A 20,688-nucleotide genomic window follows, 5' to 3' on the forward strand; every position below is an offset into this window, starting at 1 on the left:
TTCCCTAATTAATCCAATTTACAAAATTCCCACGAATGTTTACTACGCTATAATCACATTGACTAATGTATACCCATTAACCCATATCCTCGAGTGTCCTCTGGGCCTTGATAAATGGTGATTCCTGTGTAAAAAATCATATTTAAGCGTATTTTACGACCGGTCAAAGCCGGGCGCATTCTCCACGCAAATAAATGATTAATTTTGGGGCATGTTTTACTAGTATTTCCACAAAATAGTATAGGTTGAGGATTTGGGTTTATTTGTGAATCTTCATTCCACTAAAGTAGATGTGCTTTATACAATATATTACTCCATTTTGTTGTTGTCTGGCAGAGAAGATATTCATTAAAAGTTGTGTGACAGAAATCTAAATATATAGGTACTAGCAGTGAGACTCGTCCATTTTTCAATCAAATCGATGGCCTACTTTACTTGGGAAACATCGCGGTGCAAGGAGAGGAATCTTCACATACGTCGCTGCAGTGATTCTAACTGTAAATCCGTGTCTATGTCTTTATATCTTACGTTTCATATTGTCTGCTTATTTTCAGGCATGCGGACTAAATAATCGTTTTTTTTACGAATATTATCTACGAGTAGTATCACAAACAAGAGCTTTACACAAAACATATTAACGGAAATAACATTTCCAATATTTTAAACAAAAATATAATCATTTTATTTCGCTATTGATGCAGCAAATCGATATTGTTACATCGGAAACAAAGATTACGGTTAAAAGCTTAAAAAACTTATTTCTACAATTTGTGATCTCTCATAACATGGTTCGTTAACCAAGTAATCCAAGTGATATGTATTCTGTGTAGATCTCATTTTTGCGCGTTGTTGTATTCGTTGCTTATCTTTAATCCCGCGGACTAAATAGTAGTTTATCTAGTGATATTGTTCGTATAATTATAGCATCAATAAAAATATCCTACTATATAACGGCCCTGTCGGTGGGGCATTAGAATACGCCGACTGCCTCCCTGCAGAGGGTAAAAGTCCCTCAATGGGGGTCCTGGATATGACCTTAAACTATATCCAGTGGTGAGGCCCCAGCTTGTGGGCTTTGGGGAGTGTGGAGCCACCCTTTTAATTACCATTGCTCCCAGGTCCACTCTGACCCATAGTGGTAATACCTGTTGGTGTCCCAACTATGGGTTAAATAGAAACCGACGTGAAAACAACAAATATATTCTATTAAAAAAAATTTTCTTCAAAATCTTTGGATTCGGCATTAAATAACCCGAAAAGGGTTGATATGCCGTAAAACAAAAACAACCAACCAACCTACTATATAACAGTGCGAGGATACTAAAAAGAGCTCTCGGCTGGTTTCAATAAAAAGCAGGGCAATGTTGGCAGCTCGATTGGCTGCCCCATACCCAACGCTATAATCTTTAAAGAAAGAAAGAAAAAAAATCAAGAATAAAATTGCATTACATATACTATATAAAAACACTGAGTTATTTGCAAATTAAGTCGTGTTAAACTATGAATGTCGATGTCCATTACAGGTCTCGCATTTAACTAATCGATCAATTTACTGTTTGAACAATCCTGGCGTTTTTTTTAAATAAATATCTCCTTGCCATACCCTTAATGATTTTCTAAATGTCGAAGCAAACATAAATTCAACTTAGATGTCTTTACGAATAAACAAACGAATATTTAATTGCAAAATTATATTTTTCAGTTCATTGTTCACCTTCATCGAACATTTCCCCAATCAAGGCCATCCTCTATTATATAAACCTCACATGTCTGTTTAAATGTATGTATGTATGTATGTATGTATGTATGTCCGCCCTAAACTTTCGACAGCGGCGACGGATTTTCACAAGATTGGTATCGTTTTGAAGCTTGACTCTTCGGACGACAAATATTGGAAAATTGGCTTAAACATTAATTCCTTCACTCTCAGCTGGGCATTTTTCTACAAAGAGGGGTAGCTTTTTTTCGTCGACATCCCCTCTCTTTGGTTGACCAGCCTTAATTTTAATCTTCACCACTTCCGGTTTATCGGTGGACGCAACTGCAATAACGTCACGTTTTTTCCCCGTTCTTTTCCTCCTTCGCGTAGGTTCGAGCCTGCCTACCTAATACCACTTTTTATTTTTATTTTGCTCAACACACACCTCCAAACACCCGGACAGCGCCCAGCACCCAGGCTAGTATTTTAATAAAGCTCGACGGCTATATGCAAATGCATGCGAAATGACGTCACCAGCAAAAAAATAAAAACTATAAAAAAAGAAAGAGGACGATCCCGAACGAAATAACGCTCGAGATTTCGTGAGATGCGTGAATAACGTTCGTAATCCCGTGAGAGAAGACGATCACGTGTGTGACGTCACGACCGTAACAATGAGGGAATACATGTCGTTGTTACAAAGAAAAAGCGAATTGAGATCTTTTCTATTCTTGTCCACTTTGCGACTGAAGCCTACAACGTGCGTTGGTTCCCGAACAACGTTAAAATATGAAATTAATTCTAAAATATGTATGGAGACAAACGCCATTAGCTATTCATTCAAATTAATTAGTATATAATACTCTATATATCTATAAAAGTGAGAATGTGTATGTGTGTGTTAGGACAATTCTCACCCCATATATTGAACTAAGTTTTGATTTACAGATTTTAAATTTGGTATATAGGGTATTCAGACATATAGGAAAGGTGTTAATCAATTCCAACTCAGGAAAATGGCTACATAGGGATCAAAATTGAAAAAAAATGTACGTGGGGGAAGTCATCGGATTTTTATTCGTTTGTCAACTGTTTAACGAATGCTTCAATCATTCACATGGCAGATTACTTATGTTAAGGATAAGTAGGTTTGAAAACACTTCTTAAAGATCGTCTCAAGCTGTTATGATGCTTATGATACTTGACTCATTGTCTTTAGGTTTTGGTTCTGATCTCAGCTTGCAGCTTGAATATTTTTTTACTTACAAGAAGTGAAGTGTTTAGAAAAAAATAATACTCGCATGCACATGTCTCAGTTTCTGTATGAATTAAAATATAATTTTTATAAGTATTTTACAACCGGGTAATGCCAGGCGGCCTGTTAATTTATATAGTTATGTAAATACTTAATTTCCAATAAGTTTTCTTATATTTCCAGTTGTCATCCCATTTTTGTAGTGAATGTCTTAAGTCACGGTACTTTTCGGCCTTCTTATTTTTTTATCCGCATCCAAATCAGCTGGAGTTGCTATATCAATTATTACCTTGTGTTCTTTTTTTTCTAACAAGATTAAATATGGTCTCCTTGCATCGATCATATTGTGATATTGGATGTTCATATCCCCAAATTTTCACATTAACAGCCACAACAGGAATTGGAATACACCTTACTAAAGCACAATTGTTACAGCTAGTTAATTTCAAAAATGTAATCTGGACGTGAGGACACCTTAGAACGATATACAATAAAAAATACTACTGAAACGTATGGCATCATTCAGACTTGCATGGGTCGAGCATCGGTTTTGAGTGTCATAAGAGATTCAAGATAGGCAGGGAGTCTGTGAGTAGTTACGAAAAGTGTAGCAGGAGTAAGAAAGTCAAACACCAGAGTTGATTAGCCTGATAGAGACAATAAACGCATAGTTTGATGTTAGTATGGGAACTGTACACACATTTTTTCGCCAGAAACTGAAGATGTGGAAGTTTGTCCCAAATATAGAAACTGTGCACATAATTTTTCGCGAGGAACTGAAGACGTGGAAGTTTGTTCGAAGAGTAAGATCGTAAAACACCAGAGTTGACCAAATAGAGACAATAAGCGCACAGGTTGTCCGAAGGGTGCTCAGAGAAAATCAGAAAGAAAGACATCGTCATAAGAGCAGAGACATGAACATCCAATATGACAATTTGATTGATCCAAGGAGATCAGATTTAATCTTGTTAGAAGAAAAAAGAACACAGGGTAATAAATATTGATTTGAATGTGGAGAAAAAATTGTTATATTGGATGTTCAGATCCCCAAAATTTTCACATCAGCAATCTACATTACCTTTTATAACATGCTTGTACTTTTTTTTCACTGATTTTCAGCACTCTTTCTGTCACATATCATATATCCCAGCGGAATTTCTGTGCAATATTTTTCACGACGCTTTTTGTACTCTTTTTAACGATGTGTGGTGCATTCTTGTCATTTAGCCCAAACAGTCGACACAAGGGAACTTCCATCAGTATTATTAATGTAACACTTTACATAATTTGCCCCAGGCGATTGCTCCTGTGCAGCACATATTAACGTTTGTGTTCCAACCTTCACATCACATTTTGACAACTACGAGGTGTCTTCAATACGTTTCCAGATTTTTTCGTATGCCCACTTTTATTGACGGTACACACATGAAACTCTAGTCTCCTTCGATTAATTTCCTCCGACTGCAATGCACTCGTTGTACTGTTCTAACAACTTCTGGAATGCCCCATGGAAGTCATCGTGTGTGAGCTTATCAATGCCCCTCGTCACAACCGCTTTTATCTCTTCAATTGTTACCCAACGACAGCCTCTAAGGTTTTCCTTAAGCTTAGGGAATAATCAAACGTCATAGGGAGCAAAGTGTAGATTATAAGGAGGGTGAGAATCTGAATTGGTCAACACCTCTATGCTGTCATGACGACGTTTTTCTGAGCACCCTTCGGACAAACAACCACAATTTCAGTTCCTCGCGAAAAATTGTGTGTATAGTTCCCATACTGATATCTATAGACACACGACGGTCCTTATCCATGAAATTCTTTATTTGGCCAATCAACTCTATTTTTTTACTTCCTTACTTCTCCTACACCTTTCATAACTACTCACAGACCCCTTGCCTTTCTTGAATCTCCTATGCCACTAAAAACCGACGCTGGATTCATGCAAGATGGTCTAAAATCAATCTGAACGATTCCATACGTTTCGTTAGCATTTTCTCCAAGTTTAAAACATAATTGTATTGTATAGCATTCTAAGGTGTCCTCACGTCCAGATTGCATTTTGAAAATTAACAAGCTGTAACAATTAGACTTTAGTAAGGTGTATTCTAATTCCTGTTGTGGCTGTTCATTTGAACTTGAAATCATAAATATTTGTCAGTTATCTCATAACATATGTAGCAATAACAAAATTTTCAAGAGTCTACAGCAATTTTAAATGTCTAGAAACGTATTTAAAACGCATCGTACCGCTAGTTTTGTTGTTGTTGTTCTGGAAGATCTCTACTGAATTAACCATGTTTTTTTTTTCTGAAACAATTTTCTCTTTCGCTTTTTGTTCATTTCTTGCCTTAAATTCCTTGCTCTTTACTAGTTTGTTCGCTTATGATAATCACAATTATTATTTCATCATTTTGGTTATTGTATTTCCACCCTGTGGTTACTCATGAAAACAACTGTCATTTACAATCGTTTCTTTTCCCAATGTAGTTTAAAGAGTTGGCATCTCTTCTACAAAGGTCGTTGCTTGTCAGACACAAACCCATTGGAATATTGGGAGTGTAACAAAGGAAATTCAACTCATGCCATCCTCGATGCAACTGAGATAAAAGTTACAACACCCACGACTGATCAGAAAATGCAACCACGTGACGGAGATGCAACTTTTTCTTTTTAATTAAATGCGTAAATGAAACTTTATAAAAGATTCTGTCTGCCTTTTGGTGGCCCGTTCGTTGATCTGTTATGCTTCGATTTAAAATTCGATTTCATTGCTTAACGTATGGATTGAATGTACGCATCTTGTTTCAGATCCGTCCCAATGTCTAAATCAAAAATGCTTATTAACCTATATAGACATGGTGCATGCCATAATACGTTACTATACTTGCTAAATAGTTTATGAATCCAACAGTGCTCAATATAGATAGAGCAAGCATTCGTTTATATTGCATTATACTTGCTAAATCCTAAAGTGCTTAATAGTTTTTCGTTTTTATTTTTTAATCATTTTATTCTAGCTGAGAATAGGGGCATCCTACCGGATACCTGACGCTCATTCGCTAGCATCCATTCCAATCGAGAAGTCTATTAAAGATTTTAACCGTACCACTAAGTGCAATTGATTGTTCTCCTTTACACTTGGTTTATCGGGTATACTTGATAGGTAGCTTAATTTTTTTTTCATGAATTTACTTGCTCTTATAATAACTGGAATGATGGAAATCTTCCTAAGATTCCTATTTCTTTTCATGTCGTACATGAGACCTTGGTGCTTCGTTATCCTTTATACACCATGCCTTAGATAATGAGGTGTGTGTGATAATACAGTGCTATGATGAGTAAGTGCTATATAATCCAAAAGTGCTCATTAACAATTGATAGATCAGGTGTGTTTATTAATAGAGTATTTCACTTAGTAAGTATTGTACAAACAAAAATACTTTATACCCTTAATAGAGTGGGCGTATGACGGAGATTCAACTTTTAATATCATAGTTGGAATAGAAACATGGACTTTAAAAAATCCGTTTAAGGCGTAGAAATAGAAGTACACTATCTAGAAGTTATCGTGATGACGTATGCTTAGGTACCCCAAATAAATCCTTCAAACAAATTAGTGAAATTCTGTTTGGAATGTTTTAGATGAGTATTGATAATCTGTATTATTTGGACTATTCGGACAATCGTTTTAATCTTGGACGTTACATTGTTTTGACCGATGTTACACCCGACTTTCTTCAGATGCATCTTGCTGAACTCGGGGAGGGGTAAGTAAATTAAATTCTAAGTTCTATGTAGATCAAATATTTAATCATCATTAGATGCTATATTGCCTAAAAATAAAAATTAATATCGCGTCGATGAAATAAAAGTTTCAGTTTGAAATGTCGCATTCATTCCGGGTTCAACATAAAGATTCCCGAGTTCGATAAGATACACACGAAGAAGATTAGAGGCTACGTTGAGAATAGGCCTTGAAGAGAAAATGCTGTTCTGCAAAAAAAAAAAAAAAAAAATATGCCGTGAAATATTTGCTTTGCTTGTCTTACGTCAAGCTGAACAATGACAGTTCGACAAACATTATTTCCAATGAAAATCCAGGCATCCCACTGTTCAAGATCATTGTTATGTTTTCGATTCAGTTTTTTGTTTGTTTAATTGTCATCAACCTGGTTTCCTCATCATTTAACCAATTTTAACCAAGCTAAAATATCGACCATGGTTTAACTTAGAAGTGATTTCATTTTGGCATATCTGCATCAAAAGTCAATGTTATGAGGGGGGGGGTGAGTCATACTTTTGTCGAAAACTTTAACCCTCATCATAATAGAGACTGACTGCTAGGCTCATATTTTAGTCAATGAAGTTTCGTTTTTACTGACCTTAACTTTACAAGTTTAATAAAAATTGCTATGGTCTGAATTCTGACTTCAAAGGTTTGATTTCCAACTTCAAATCTTCCAGGATTTAGTGTCTGTATATTCTGCTTTTTGTAACCAACATGCAAACATTTTAGTCTTGTAGATGACTATCTTTTCAGTTATCAACTCAATGGCATGAACTCGTGAATACTTTAAGTAAAATCTTGATCAGGCGTTTGGCCTATTTTTACATTATTCGGCAGAGATATGCAGTCTCATTGACTTAATGTGCCTAATCTATATATCTATAAAAATATGAATATGTGTGAGGATGCTTCTCAACCTATATACTCAAGGAATTTTTGAAATACATACTTGAAATTTGGTATATACTGTATTCAGACACGTGAAAAGAAATTAATCGATTTTTACCTAGGAAAGAAAGCCTGCTAAGGGATCATGATTTCAAAAATAATTGGTACTTGAGTGTCATCGGATATTTATCTGTTTGTCAGCTGTTTAATGAGGTTTGAAAACATGTTTTAAAGAACGTAGAAAGCTGGTCTAATGGTTATTGTACTTAGCTCACTGTCTTTAGGTTTTGGTTTCGATCGCAGTTCGAGTATATTTAAAAATATATAATACCCGCATGCCCATTTGCCAGTTTCTGCGTGAATTAAAATATAATATGCGTATTTTACGATCGGGCAAGGCCGGGTGGCCTGCTGATATAATCTACAATTTCTCGGGATACTTTTCTCCTAGTTACTTTTTGAATCTCAGTTGTATTCATTAAGAACGTTGGTCAGAATTTTAAAATTTATATTCCAAAAGCAAAGGGAAGAATCTGGACCCAAGCAAGTATAAAATTCAAAATACCTGAGTTGAATGAATTTACATGTATTAGTTGTGATGGTTGCACAAACATTAATCAACTTTCTGACACGTTCATCAAACATTATATCATTTTACATAATTGATTAAATATGGAGTGAAACGTAAATTTGATATAAAAGTATATTAATAATACAGTTCTGACTGATTAAATATTTAAAACAATAATCAGCACATGCATAAACGACAATAATGTTTTATATATATATATATATATATATACATATATGCATATATATATGTTATATATGTTATATATATATGTTATTTGTTTTTGTTTTTGCGATACATTTTTGAATGAATTCAATTATTTACGAAAGTACATTTCTACCTAAATGCGTGTTGGGAATAATTTTCCTTTTAACCAATTCGTCACCCCACATGGGAAGCTGTATATATAATATTTTTTAAATAGAATATAAAATTATATTTTCATATTATATAATTTTTTTTATTATATATAAAATAATATTTTTAAATATAAGATAAAACTATATTGTAAAAATATTATATATATATATATATATATATATATATATAATATTTATAATGTAGTAGAAAGTGACCTGAGGTTGTCCGAACTGATTAATGATCAACGAATGTTTCACATTCCATATTTTTATTGTTATCAAAACCGATGAAATCGAACATTTTAAAATTAAATCAGGTGATTACCTGCTCTAATTGGGGACCCAACGCGGTACACTGGGAAGGCGCTGTACATGCCTCCTTTTCACAATAATGTGTAGCCTACATTGCCCTATAGAGAACCTCCTATTCATTTTATAATGTTATTGTTTATATATAAGTAGCGGGTGTACCCAGCGTTGCCCGGGTGTTTGGAGGTGTGGCTGTAGGGGTGGGGGTAAAGAATAAGCGAAGTAATAACCCTGTTTAAACTTTTAAAAAAAAATGAAAAAAAATGATCGTGTTCGAAAAAACAATAACAAAAAAAACACAGCGAAAAGCGAAAAAAAATGGTATAAATAGTCTTGTTTCAATATACATTTATAGGTGTAAAAATCGAAAAAGAAATATCTGATGAGTGGGATTGAGCCTGCAACCTTAACATAACGACGCTGTCAATTAATCCCTATCGCTATGAACGCGTGGACGAATATAGGTCGGTTTCTATAATATTTCAACGAATTCAAGGTACAACGTCTTTCGCGCGTGTTGACGCATGCGTAGAAGCCATCTTGTCATGAATTAACGATTTTTTTCACCTCCGATAGTAGAAAAGGGTCTCCTTGAGGGTGAAGGAATGAATGTTTTTGGCCAATTTTTCGATATTTGTCGGCCGACGGGTCGAGCTTGAAAATGATACATATCTCGTGAAAATCTGTCGCCTCTGTCGAAAGTTTTTGTGAGACATACAAACACACACACATACATACATACATAACATATTTTCGCTTTCATATATATAGATAAACTAGCGGAGGTGTGTGTGTTAAAAAAATGTTAGCCGGGCGTTTGGAGGTGTAAAAGAAAAAAAAAGTTGTAGTAGGAAGGTAGGTGCTGAGTTCAATCCTGAACGAAGGCAGTGAAAAAATAACATTCAAAACAGTGAATCAGCAACTATGTCCCCAAAGACTAGCTGGAATCCGAACACGGTACCCCCGTAATAATAATAAAGGGTTTGGTTCGAGACTCCTAACAAACGGTTCCCCAGTTCGATGCAAAACAACCGAAACGTTGTGACAATAACAACCAAGATGAGGAAGTCAGTCCGACAATCTCAATCAATGAAAACACCTCATCTCAAAAATACAGACAATTACTATATATATATATATATATATATATATATATATATATATATATATATTAGCAATGGCAAAATACCTAACACTGAAATGCGCTGACTGTCGCGTGGACGGTCGGGGTTTTATCCTGCCATCCTCGCAGTCTTGAGGGAGTTGCCAGTATAGCCGCAGTCATGAGCTGTGATACAGCAAAACAGGGCTGTATGTGGATGACTATATGTATATACATATATGCGTCTATGTGTGTATGCGCGTTACAGAAGAACAGAAATAATCGCTACTGTCAGTTTAAAATCTAAACAAAAATGTCGCCTCTGTTGAATTCTCTCCAGGCTCTGTCAGATATAAACTTTGGTATGATTTGAGCGAGGATTAAACACCAGTCGCCCGTTGTATTAGAGATCACTCATAGACTTATGCCAAATTTTCTAGTTATGAAATTATACATATTATTATGCTTAAAATAGACATTTTAGCTTGTTAAAAACGAGAAAAAAATTTAGTTGATTAAGAATTATTGCTTTTTACCAAAGTTATGGTTGAATACAGTTAAATTTCTGCTCAATTCTGTATAATCCCTGCATTATTAATCATCCCTATGAATATCTTACTGTAACATAGTGCGAAGGCGCGCATGCAAAATTACATCACTGGTAGGGAAAAATAAAGATTGAAAAAGGAAATCACGTGAGAGACGTGAAAACGCTCAAGATCTCGTTAGAGGCATGATCCCATAAGTGGCTTCGATAACGTTCGAGGTCACGTTTGAGAAGACGATCACTTGAGGGACGTCACAACAATGAGGGAATAAATGTCGTTGTACAAAAAAAAGCTAGTTGGATCTCTTTTCTTATTCTTTGTCTCCTTTACGACAAAGCATACAACGTGTTGTTCCCGGATTACGTTACACATCGAACGTTAAAATACTTAGTTCAGTGTCCATAGTCATGACAAATGCACATGCAAAATTTCACTCAGATCGACCAAGTAGTTTCTAAACAAAAGTTGAACGTACAGACAGATAGACTAAATGAAATATAATATAGAGACGCCTTCACGAACTCTTCACAGGATCTAGACTAAGTGGTTATGTCGACCGATTTCTGATAAGTTATTAAAAAAAATGACATCTATAACATCAATTTGATGATGCAGAGCGATTACACGCTGCTGAGGTTATTGTATGCTTTCACACTTTATTATTTCCTCTTGTTATTTTTTTTCCTAAACAAGTTCGACTTTCTAAAAATGGCGGCAATTATTTGACAAATACTTTTTTCTCCTCTACACACAAACTAGCCTTTCCTCGACTCGACATTCTACGACTGGATTTTTAGGCGGTCCGTCCAGCGAGATCAAACGAACGAATTTTCTGAAAGTCGGGTTTGCGCATGTGAAAATATTTCTAGTTGGGAAATTTCTTTGCTTTCTAAGGAAAAGAAAAAAATATGTGATGTTAGGTGGTGGCATGCAGAACAAATATTATGAACAGACTTGAAAAATAGGTCAAGGATACGAACTTGACAACAGTTGTTAGGAGCGTGTGTTTTATGCATATTTCATATATATATGTATGCATGTGTGTGTGAGTGTGCGTGGGCGGGTGTTTATCTATATCTATATCTATATCTATCTATCTATCTATCTATCTATCTATCTATCTATATATATATATATATATATATATATATATATATATATATATATATATATATATATATATATATATATATATATATATATATATATAGAGAGAGAGAAAGAGATAGATAGATAGATATTTCCCCAAAACCTCTGGCTTTGATGGAGGGGAGACTAAAACTTGCTGCTATGGTTTCAAATTATCTGAAATAACAGCTTAGAGAGACTTCATTCCAAATATTTCTCATATTTTATATCTCCCCTATTTTGGAAATAGGGTACGGTTATGAATATCTCCAGTATCATATAATCCTTATTGTTGGCGTCCTTCCGTCTTCATAGACGATGGAGAATCGCACCTGAAAGTTGTCATAAGTGGTGGTATAATCCTTATACACTGTGAAATTTACTTTATGTATAAAAACCAAAAAGGGGAGATATAACACATAAGAAATATTTGCAATCAAGTTTCCCCTTGCTGTTTTTTTTTACACGATGGTCACCACTTATCAAGGCCCGGAAGCCACTCAGGGATAAGAGCTATTGCAAGTACAGTACGTTAGTGTGGAGATTTTATGTAGTGTTTACTTATTTCAGATCATTTGAAACCATACGAGCAAGATAAAGTATCTCTTCCATCAAGACCAGAGGATTAGAGAAAATATCAGATATTTTGTAATTCATGTGCAAAACTAGGAAAACAAATGACTATGATTGAAACATGTTAAGCTATAAAAAGTGCCAAAAATTAGGCTCTGGATGATGGATGATCCCCTTAAGGTGCTACCTTAATGGCAAATGTCCACTGCACAAAACATGCCATTACCTTTCCAATAGTCTTCATTTATTAAATTCTGATCAATAGTAGCTGATATTTGAAACTTAAAACAATTGTTAAAAAGGTGGTATCTACATATTTACCTTTATATACATATATATATTTATATAAAATAAGAACTACAGTTAAGTTTACCAAAATGATCCAAGATGGTAAAACTAAAGTATAATATAAATATTAAAGAATTAATATTTATAAAGTAATCTCAAACAGATGTAAAAGCTCGATAAAACCAAATAGGAGATAGAGCTTATAATAGTAACAAGTAGTTAATAAAACATGTTAAAAACCACTTTGAAAAACATATTTAAATTTTAAAAGGGAAACACTAAATAAATTATTTAGTGTTTCCGTTTTAAAATTTAAATATGTTTTTAACTCTTTTTCAAAGTGGTTTTAACATGTTTTATTAACTACTTGTTCTTATATATTTATATATATATATATATATATCCTTATATATGTATAAAGTTGTTTGACTGTATATATATATACATACACACACACACACGCACACACATATATATATATATATATATATATATATATATATATATATATATATATATATGAATATAACAATACTCGTAGCTACAATGAATGCTGAAATGCTCATATATGTAGTTCTATGGGACGAAATTACATGAAAATTTGCAGGCTGTTTGAAGACTATAATACTATTCTATGGTAACAATTAATGATAATTGCTTAAAAAATGTTTATATTTTCAAACCAATAAAATAGGTCCAAATTTGCCTACAAAGTTTTCTGGCAAACCAATTTTATTGTACGTGCTTAGGGATGAATTTTTCTTAGATTTTTTTAAAAATAGTTTTTTCTTCTATGGCTTTGCATATATATATATTAGTTTTAAAATATAATGATTCACTGACAAGTGTTTCGTCGTCTACGACTCATCAGAGTGGGTGAATCTAGCGAGATTCGAAATCGAGTCCCCATGGTAAGAAGCCTAAACCCTTACCCCTCGTCCACCTCGCTGACTGTTCGAACATATCGTGATTTACGTATATGTTATTTGTTTTTGCTTTTGCGATACGTCTTGAATGAATGCAATTATTTACGAAAGTTCATTTTTACTTAAAAGCGAGTTGGGGATAATTTTCCCTTTAACCTTTTAATGTGGAGCAGTATGTATATTATTTTTAAATATAAGTATACACACACACACACACACACACATATATATATTTCATAAAATATTAGCTTTTAGGAATCAAACGTTTGCAATTGCAGACATCACAGATTAATCTCAATAAAGGCTGTCTTTCATTTCAAAGCTTTATAAAAATAAGTAATATTTTTAAAAAGCCTCTTGCATTTCTGTGTCAGTGTTATAATGGACACACATATCTAATATATACACAGACTACTACATATATCCATACACACATGCGTATAAATAGACAAATACACACCCGTACATACATATTAGTGTTATTCGAGACACTCCAGCATTGCTCCACCTATATATAGCGTTTTTAGTACACACACATACACACACTTATATATATATATATATATGTGTATATATATATTAGTACACACACATGGACACACTCATATATATATATATATATATATATATATATATATATATATATATATATAGATATGTATATAATAGACTCTCCCGTCGTGTTCGACGCATGAGGGCCAAAAGTTCGCTCTGTTTCACTCTGCCTTCAATGCTTGTGCCGCATGTGTTACACGAGGCCAGCTCTGCTCCCACAAACCAAGCCGCACGACTCACAGGATACTAGCTGGGAAGGTGCTGTTCCTACTCTTGCCCTACGAAGATTTGTTTGATTCGATAGCCGTGTGTCAATGTATGTGTTAATGCCCGCAAAACATTTTTCCCTCCACAATTTTCTATCCGCACCATCTTCTTCAAAGATTTTTCGGTTCAGGCCTGCGTGCGTAAGATTGTCTTTCAGCTTATCCCTGTACCTCAGAAATGGATGACCCACATTTCGATTACCGGTACGAAACAGGGTTGTGTTATGGCACCTGTGCTCTTTGTCATCTTCTTTTTAATCATGCTCTAGTATTAATATATTATATGGCAGGTGCTCGTCTGAACTCCAATCTCTGATCCCCCCTCGCCAATCTTTCACGAAAAACACCCGTCTAGCTGAATCCACTGTCAAAAGTTTTCCCCACTCTTTATCTGTGCCTAAATCAAAAAGCGGATTCCATGAACAAAGCTTCTTTCTTAGAACTGCACGCCTGTGGAACTCTGTTCCGTCTGCCTGCTTCCCACCGGACTACAACTTGGATGTCTTCAAGTCCAACGTTAACAAATTCCTAATGAACCGCCCCCTTAAGCAAACATTTCATCAAATCTCCACACTAACGTAATGTACTTGCAATAACCCTTATCCCTGAGTGGCTTCCGGGCCTTGATAAGTGGTGGTCACTGCGTAAAAATATATATATATATATATGCATATACATATATATATATATATATATACACACGTACATATATATATATACTTTATTTGTTTTTACATAAACAGTAATATGTTGCTACACAGTCATGAACATGTTTCGATCAGTTAGTTTCCAGTAACTAAAGACCTCTTTAGGGGATAGAGCTTATACGAAAGCAGTTGGTTTTCGTATAATCTGTTCTCTTTGCACTAATCGAACGAAGGTCTGGCTAGTACTTTCTCTCTTCAGTCTTCTATCTTCCTTGATACTCCTCGTTTATTTAGTGTAGCTTCAGCTTTTGAGGACCCCCCCACACACAAATCGGTGGGAGGTAGGAGATTAACTTACGAAGATCCAGTTTTATGATTTTACGTGATACTTCTTTGTGTTGTACATGTGTAGCATTTTCTTCATGCCAAGTTTGTACTTTTAGTTTATTAGTCTTCCCACTCAAGTGTTTTTCTTTAATATTTCAACAGTTTTCATTATTGTTATCGGTTGTATCATACTATCTATCCCCCTGATTCCAATCTCTCCCATTTACTTTTCCATGTTCATTGGTATTGTTTCTAGTACTCCTACTATAAATGGTGTTATTCGGACTTTTTCATCTTCCATATACTTCTTTGAGCTCTCTCGCCAGTTCAATGAATTTGCCCCTCTTCTCCATCTCCATGATTTCATTACGTGGTCTGCTGGGATAGCAAAATTTACAATCTGACAGATTTCTTTCTTCTTGTTAATTGGTATTATATCCGGTCGTTTTACTTGGATAGATTTATTCATTATTATATCCATTTCTCATCGGATTTTGTGACTTTCATTTTCAAGTATTATCATCATCATTATTATTATTATTATTATTATTATTATTATTATTATTATTATCATTATTATTGTTGTTGTTGTTATTATAATTATTATTGTTATCATTAATATTATTTTTAATTTTCTTATAATCATTTTTAATCATATTATAATAATTGTTTTTTTTTCAATTTTATTGTATTAATTATTATTTTTTATTTTATTATAATTATTATTTTTAGTATAATAATTCATATTTTAAAATTTTAATATATTAATTATTTTAGTCATATTGTAATTAGTATAATTTTCTTATTTTATAATAATAACTTTTTAAAAATATATCATAATAATTATTATTTTTCATTTTATTATGGTAACTATTATTTTTTATTCAATTTCCGCTAATCTGTTTTCGAAAACTTTCGATTTTGTTCCTATTATTATTGTCATTCTTCTTCTTCTTCTTCTTCTTCTTCTTCTTATTATTATTATTATTATTATTATTATTATTATTATTATTATTATTCATACAAGGATTTCTCTTTGAAAACAATCAGTGGTATTTCTTGGAATCTGCGTGACAACAAGTCTCATCAGACTTCCATTAATATCCACCTCTTTCAATAAAGTTAGCAAATGAATTTGCGTTATCGCAAGAATCTATTTACCATTGGTTTCTCTCTGTCATCGACCATTGGTCTTCACTGCAACTTTGGTACCAATAAGCCTCCCGAATATTCTTGTTCTCTTCGCATTCATCAAGTGGCAGTCTGGTTAGTGATTTCTCTTCGGTCTTTCTATTTTCTTTGACCCTACACAACTATTTTGGCTTGTGCCAATCGATGATAACACTAAAATATGTTTTTTTTTATTCCATGTGGATTCGTCTCTCATTTACTTCTGTTGAAGTTTCTCTATGTGCAAAAAATGCCATTTATATTGTGCACCAGTTTTTGAATTCAATTATTTTCCTTTATTTTACAGCCGTTTTCATTATTTTTATCTGTTGTATTTTTTAAATCAGTCTTCTTATTATTGCTGTTTTCTACCATATCCATACGGCCAGTAACGGGTATTTATTATTATTATTATTATTATTATTATTATTATTATTATTATTATTATTATTGGCTCACAAGGAGCTGTCACACAGGTCTTCGGAGATCTTTCGCTGAAAACAGCCTGTGGTGTTCATTGGAAGCTGAGTGACAACAAGTCTCCCCACGTTTCCAGTACTCTCCACCTTTTTCGATAACATTTGCAAATAAATTTGCATCATCGTAACAGCTGCCTGCCATTGATTTCTCGTTGGCAGCAGCTATTATTCTTTTCTGAGATTTGAGTGGCACTAAGCTTCCCCAAGGTCCCAGTTCTTTTCGTACTTATTCAGCTGAGGTCTGGTCAGTCCATCAGTCTTTCCTTCCTCCTTGATGATTTGCTTTTTTGGGGGGAGTAGGGATGTGGCAATGGGAGTAGGGTTGGGTTATAAACGTATAGATACGCGCTTTCAGTGTTCTTGGCTCTATATAGTGTTTCATGTTTTGCCCTTGCAGCTTTTGGTCTGGTCTGTACTTGTTACTCCTGTGTGCTAGTTTCCACATTCAAGCGTTTTTCTTAATATTTCAGCTGTTTTCATTATTGTTGGTCGTTGTATTTTTCCAGTCATTTCTTTGATTCCAATTTCTCCCATTCTTTTTTCAAAGTATTTCGGGATTGTTTCTTGTGCTACTACTATGATAGGTATTGTTTTGATTTTTTTCATCTTCCATATCCCTTTCAGCTCTCTGGCTAACGCTGTGTATTTGCGCCGTTTCTCTTTTTCTTTGATATTCACTCTGTGGTCAGCTGGGACAGCAAAGTCTAAAATCTTCTTCTTCTTCATCTTCTTCTTATTATTGTTATTATTGCTGATGTGGGGGTTATGGTAGTTTTGGTGATGGAGGTGGTTATATTTTTGTGTCTAGCTGTTGTGATTTATCATAACAAATGACCATAGGCTATCAACATTTTTTTCTCGGGTTTCCAGAACTTTTAGGACGATTCTGCCGGTTTCCAACAAGGCAGTCTTCTGAAACACTCCAACATTGCAATAGATCCCAATTTTTAAAATTCACTTGTCAAATCCTTTTTATCACACTCTGCAAGGCTCCCATCACAAGAGGAGCAACTTCTACTTTTTTCAACTTCCACAATCTTTTTATCTTCCTCTTCAAGACTTGGTATTTTTCCCACATACTCCTTTTCTTTTCCCACGTACTCCTTTTCTTTTCCTACATACTCCTTTTCTTTTCCCACATATTCATTTTCTTTTCCCACATACTCCTTTTCTTTTCCCACGTACTCCTTTCTTTTCCCACATACTCCTTTTCTTTTCCCACGTACTCCTTTTCTTTTTCCACATACTCCTTTTCTTTTCCCACGTACTCCTTTTCTTTTCCCACATACTCCTTTTCTTTTCCCACATACTCCTTTTCTTTTCCCACATACTTCTTTTTCTTTTCCCACATACTCCTTTTCTTTTCCCACATACTCCTTTTCTTTTCCCACCTACTCCTTTTCTTTTCCCACATACTCCTTTTCTTTTCCCACCTACTCCTTTTCTTTTCCCACATACACCTTTTCTTTTCCCACATACTCCTTTTCTTTTCCCACATACTCCTTTTCTTTTCCCACGTACTCCTTTTCTTTTCCCACCTACTCCTTTTCTTTTCCCACATACTCCTTTTCTTTTCCCACATACTCCTTTTCTTTTCCCACGTACTCCTTTTCTTTTCCCACATACTCATTTTCTTTTCCCACATACTCCTTTTCTTTTCCCACGTACTCCTTTTCTTTTCCCACATACTCCTTTTCTTTTCCCACATACTCCTTTTCTTTTCCCACGTATTCTTTTTCTTTTCCCACATACTCCTTTTCTTTTCTCACGTACTCCTGTTCTTTTTCCACATACTCCTTTTCTTTTCCCACATACTCCTTTTCTTTTTTCAACATACTCCTTTTCTTTTTCCACATACTTCTTTTCTTTTCCCATATACTCCTTTTCTTTTCCCACATACTCCTTTTCTTTTCCCACATACTCCTTTTCTTTTTCCACATACTCCTTTTTTCCCACATACTCCTTTTCTTTTCCCACATACGCCTTTTCTTTTCCGACGTACTCCTTTTCTTTTCCCACATACTCCTTTTCTTTTCCCACCTACTCCTTTTCTTTTCCCACATACTCCTTTTCTTTTCCCACATACTCCTTTTCTTTTCCCACATACTCCTTTTCTTTTCCCACCTACTCCTTTTCTTTTCCCACATAGTCCTTTTCTTTTCCCACATACTCCTTTTCTTTTCCCACATACTCCTTTTCTTTTCCCACATACTTCTTTTTCTTTTCCCACCTACTCCTTTTCTTTTCCCACATACTCCTTTTCTTTTCCCACATACTCATTTTCTTTTCCCACCTACTCCTTTTCTTTTCCCACATACACCTTTTCTTTTCCCTCATACTCCTTTTCTTTTCCCACATACTCCTTTTCATTTCCCACGTACTCCTTTTCTTTTCCCACATACTCATTTTCTTTTCCCACCTACACCTTTTCTTTTCCCACATACTCATTTTCTTTTCCCACCTACTCCTTTTCTTTTCCCACCTACTCCTTTTCTTTTCCCACATACTCCTTTTCTTTTTCCACGTACTCCTTTTCTTTTCCCACGTACTCCTTTTCTTTTCCCACATACTCCTTTTCTTTTTCCACATACTCCTTTTCTTTTCCCACATACTCCTTTTCTTTTCCACCATACTCATTTTCTTTTTCCACATACTCCTTTTCTTTTCCCACATACTCCTTTTCTTTTTCCACATACTCCTTTTCTTTTCCCACGTACTCCTTTTCTTTTCCCACATACTCCTTTTCTTTTCCCACATACTCCTTTTCTTTTCCCACGTACTCCTTTTCTTTTCTTTGCAAATTCTCATTAGCTGATTATTGCTTTGTATTCGTGTTTTCTCACAAGATTTAATCTTGTCTCCTTGCTTGAATCAAATTGTCATATTATTCATTAAGTCTAATTAAATATATCAATTAAAGATTAAATTTATTACATCATTGTATCAATAAGACTAATGTCTTTTTAGGTAAAGGCATTTTGAAGCCTAATGCTTTTCATTGGAAGAAAGGAAATTGTCAGATTTTATGTACAAAAAAACTTGCATGCGGAAAGGAAATAAAAATATATACTATTTGCTTGTATAAGCAGAAGAAATAGTAAACTATGGATATAGAAAAATGGATGAAGAAATATGCAAAATAATAGAAAAATCTACATAGAAATATATATATGAAAAATATGTGAAGATAAAATAATGAAATAATATTATCTCTACTATCATATAAAAGTCACTTTTTGTATGTGTGTGAGTTTCTTCCCCATGGGTTCCGAAACAGTTGAGCCTTTCTTTGCAAATTTTACACAAAGGCATTTTATTTGTCTGGCAGTGTTCTTAGATATGTTTTGTACAGAAATTCATCTGATAAGTATCGGAAATCGAAAAAATCCGATCTTAAAAGATTCTTTCTTCTCTTATAGATAGAAATAATATTTTACGTTACACCAGCCAAGAAAATAATTTTCTTTTTTCCTTGGCTGGTCTTACATAAAATATTCCTATGTAAAAATTCTTCTTTTTTATTTATAATAGGAGAAAGACTATGATTAAGATCGCCAAGCTAAAATAACACCTGACGTGATATTGTAAAGAGAAACGGACGGAATTTGATGAACGCCTTTATCATTATTATTTTTAAATAATTTTAATTTCGAATAAGTCCACCGGCCAAATTCCTCGTAATATATAATGATCGATATAGGATTGATTCCGTAATGATGCATACGTAAGCTGCATGAATAAAAATATCATGTTTAAGCGTATTGTATGACTGGGCAACGATGGGTTTCCAGCTAGTAATGAAATTAGCGAT

The 20,688-nt window shown here is 34.2% G+C and overlaps 1 protein-coding gene across 1 annotated transcript in view; it reads right to left on the minus strand.

Annotated features, from left to right (window-relative positions):
• Window positions 1–20,688, minus strand: part of LOC145276697 (uncharacterized) — a 1,014,367-nt gene that overhangs the window by 309,657 nt on the left and 684,022 nt on the right. The gene's annotated exons all lie outside the window — the stretch shown is intronic.

Source organism: Euprymna scolopes, chromosome 5 (assembly GCF_053919585.1).
Source record: "Euprymna scolopes isolate OS-2025 chromosome 5, ASM5391958v1, whole genome shotgun sequence".
NCBI lineage: Eukaryota > Metazoa > Mollusca > Cephalopoda > Sepiida > Sepiolidae > Euprymna > Euprymna scolopes.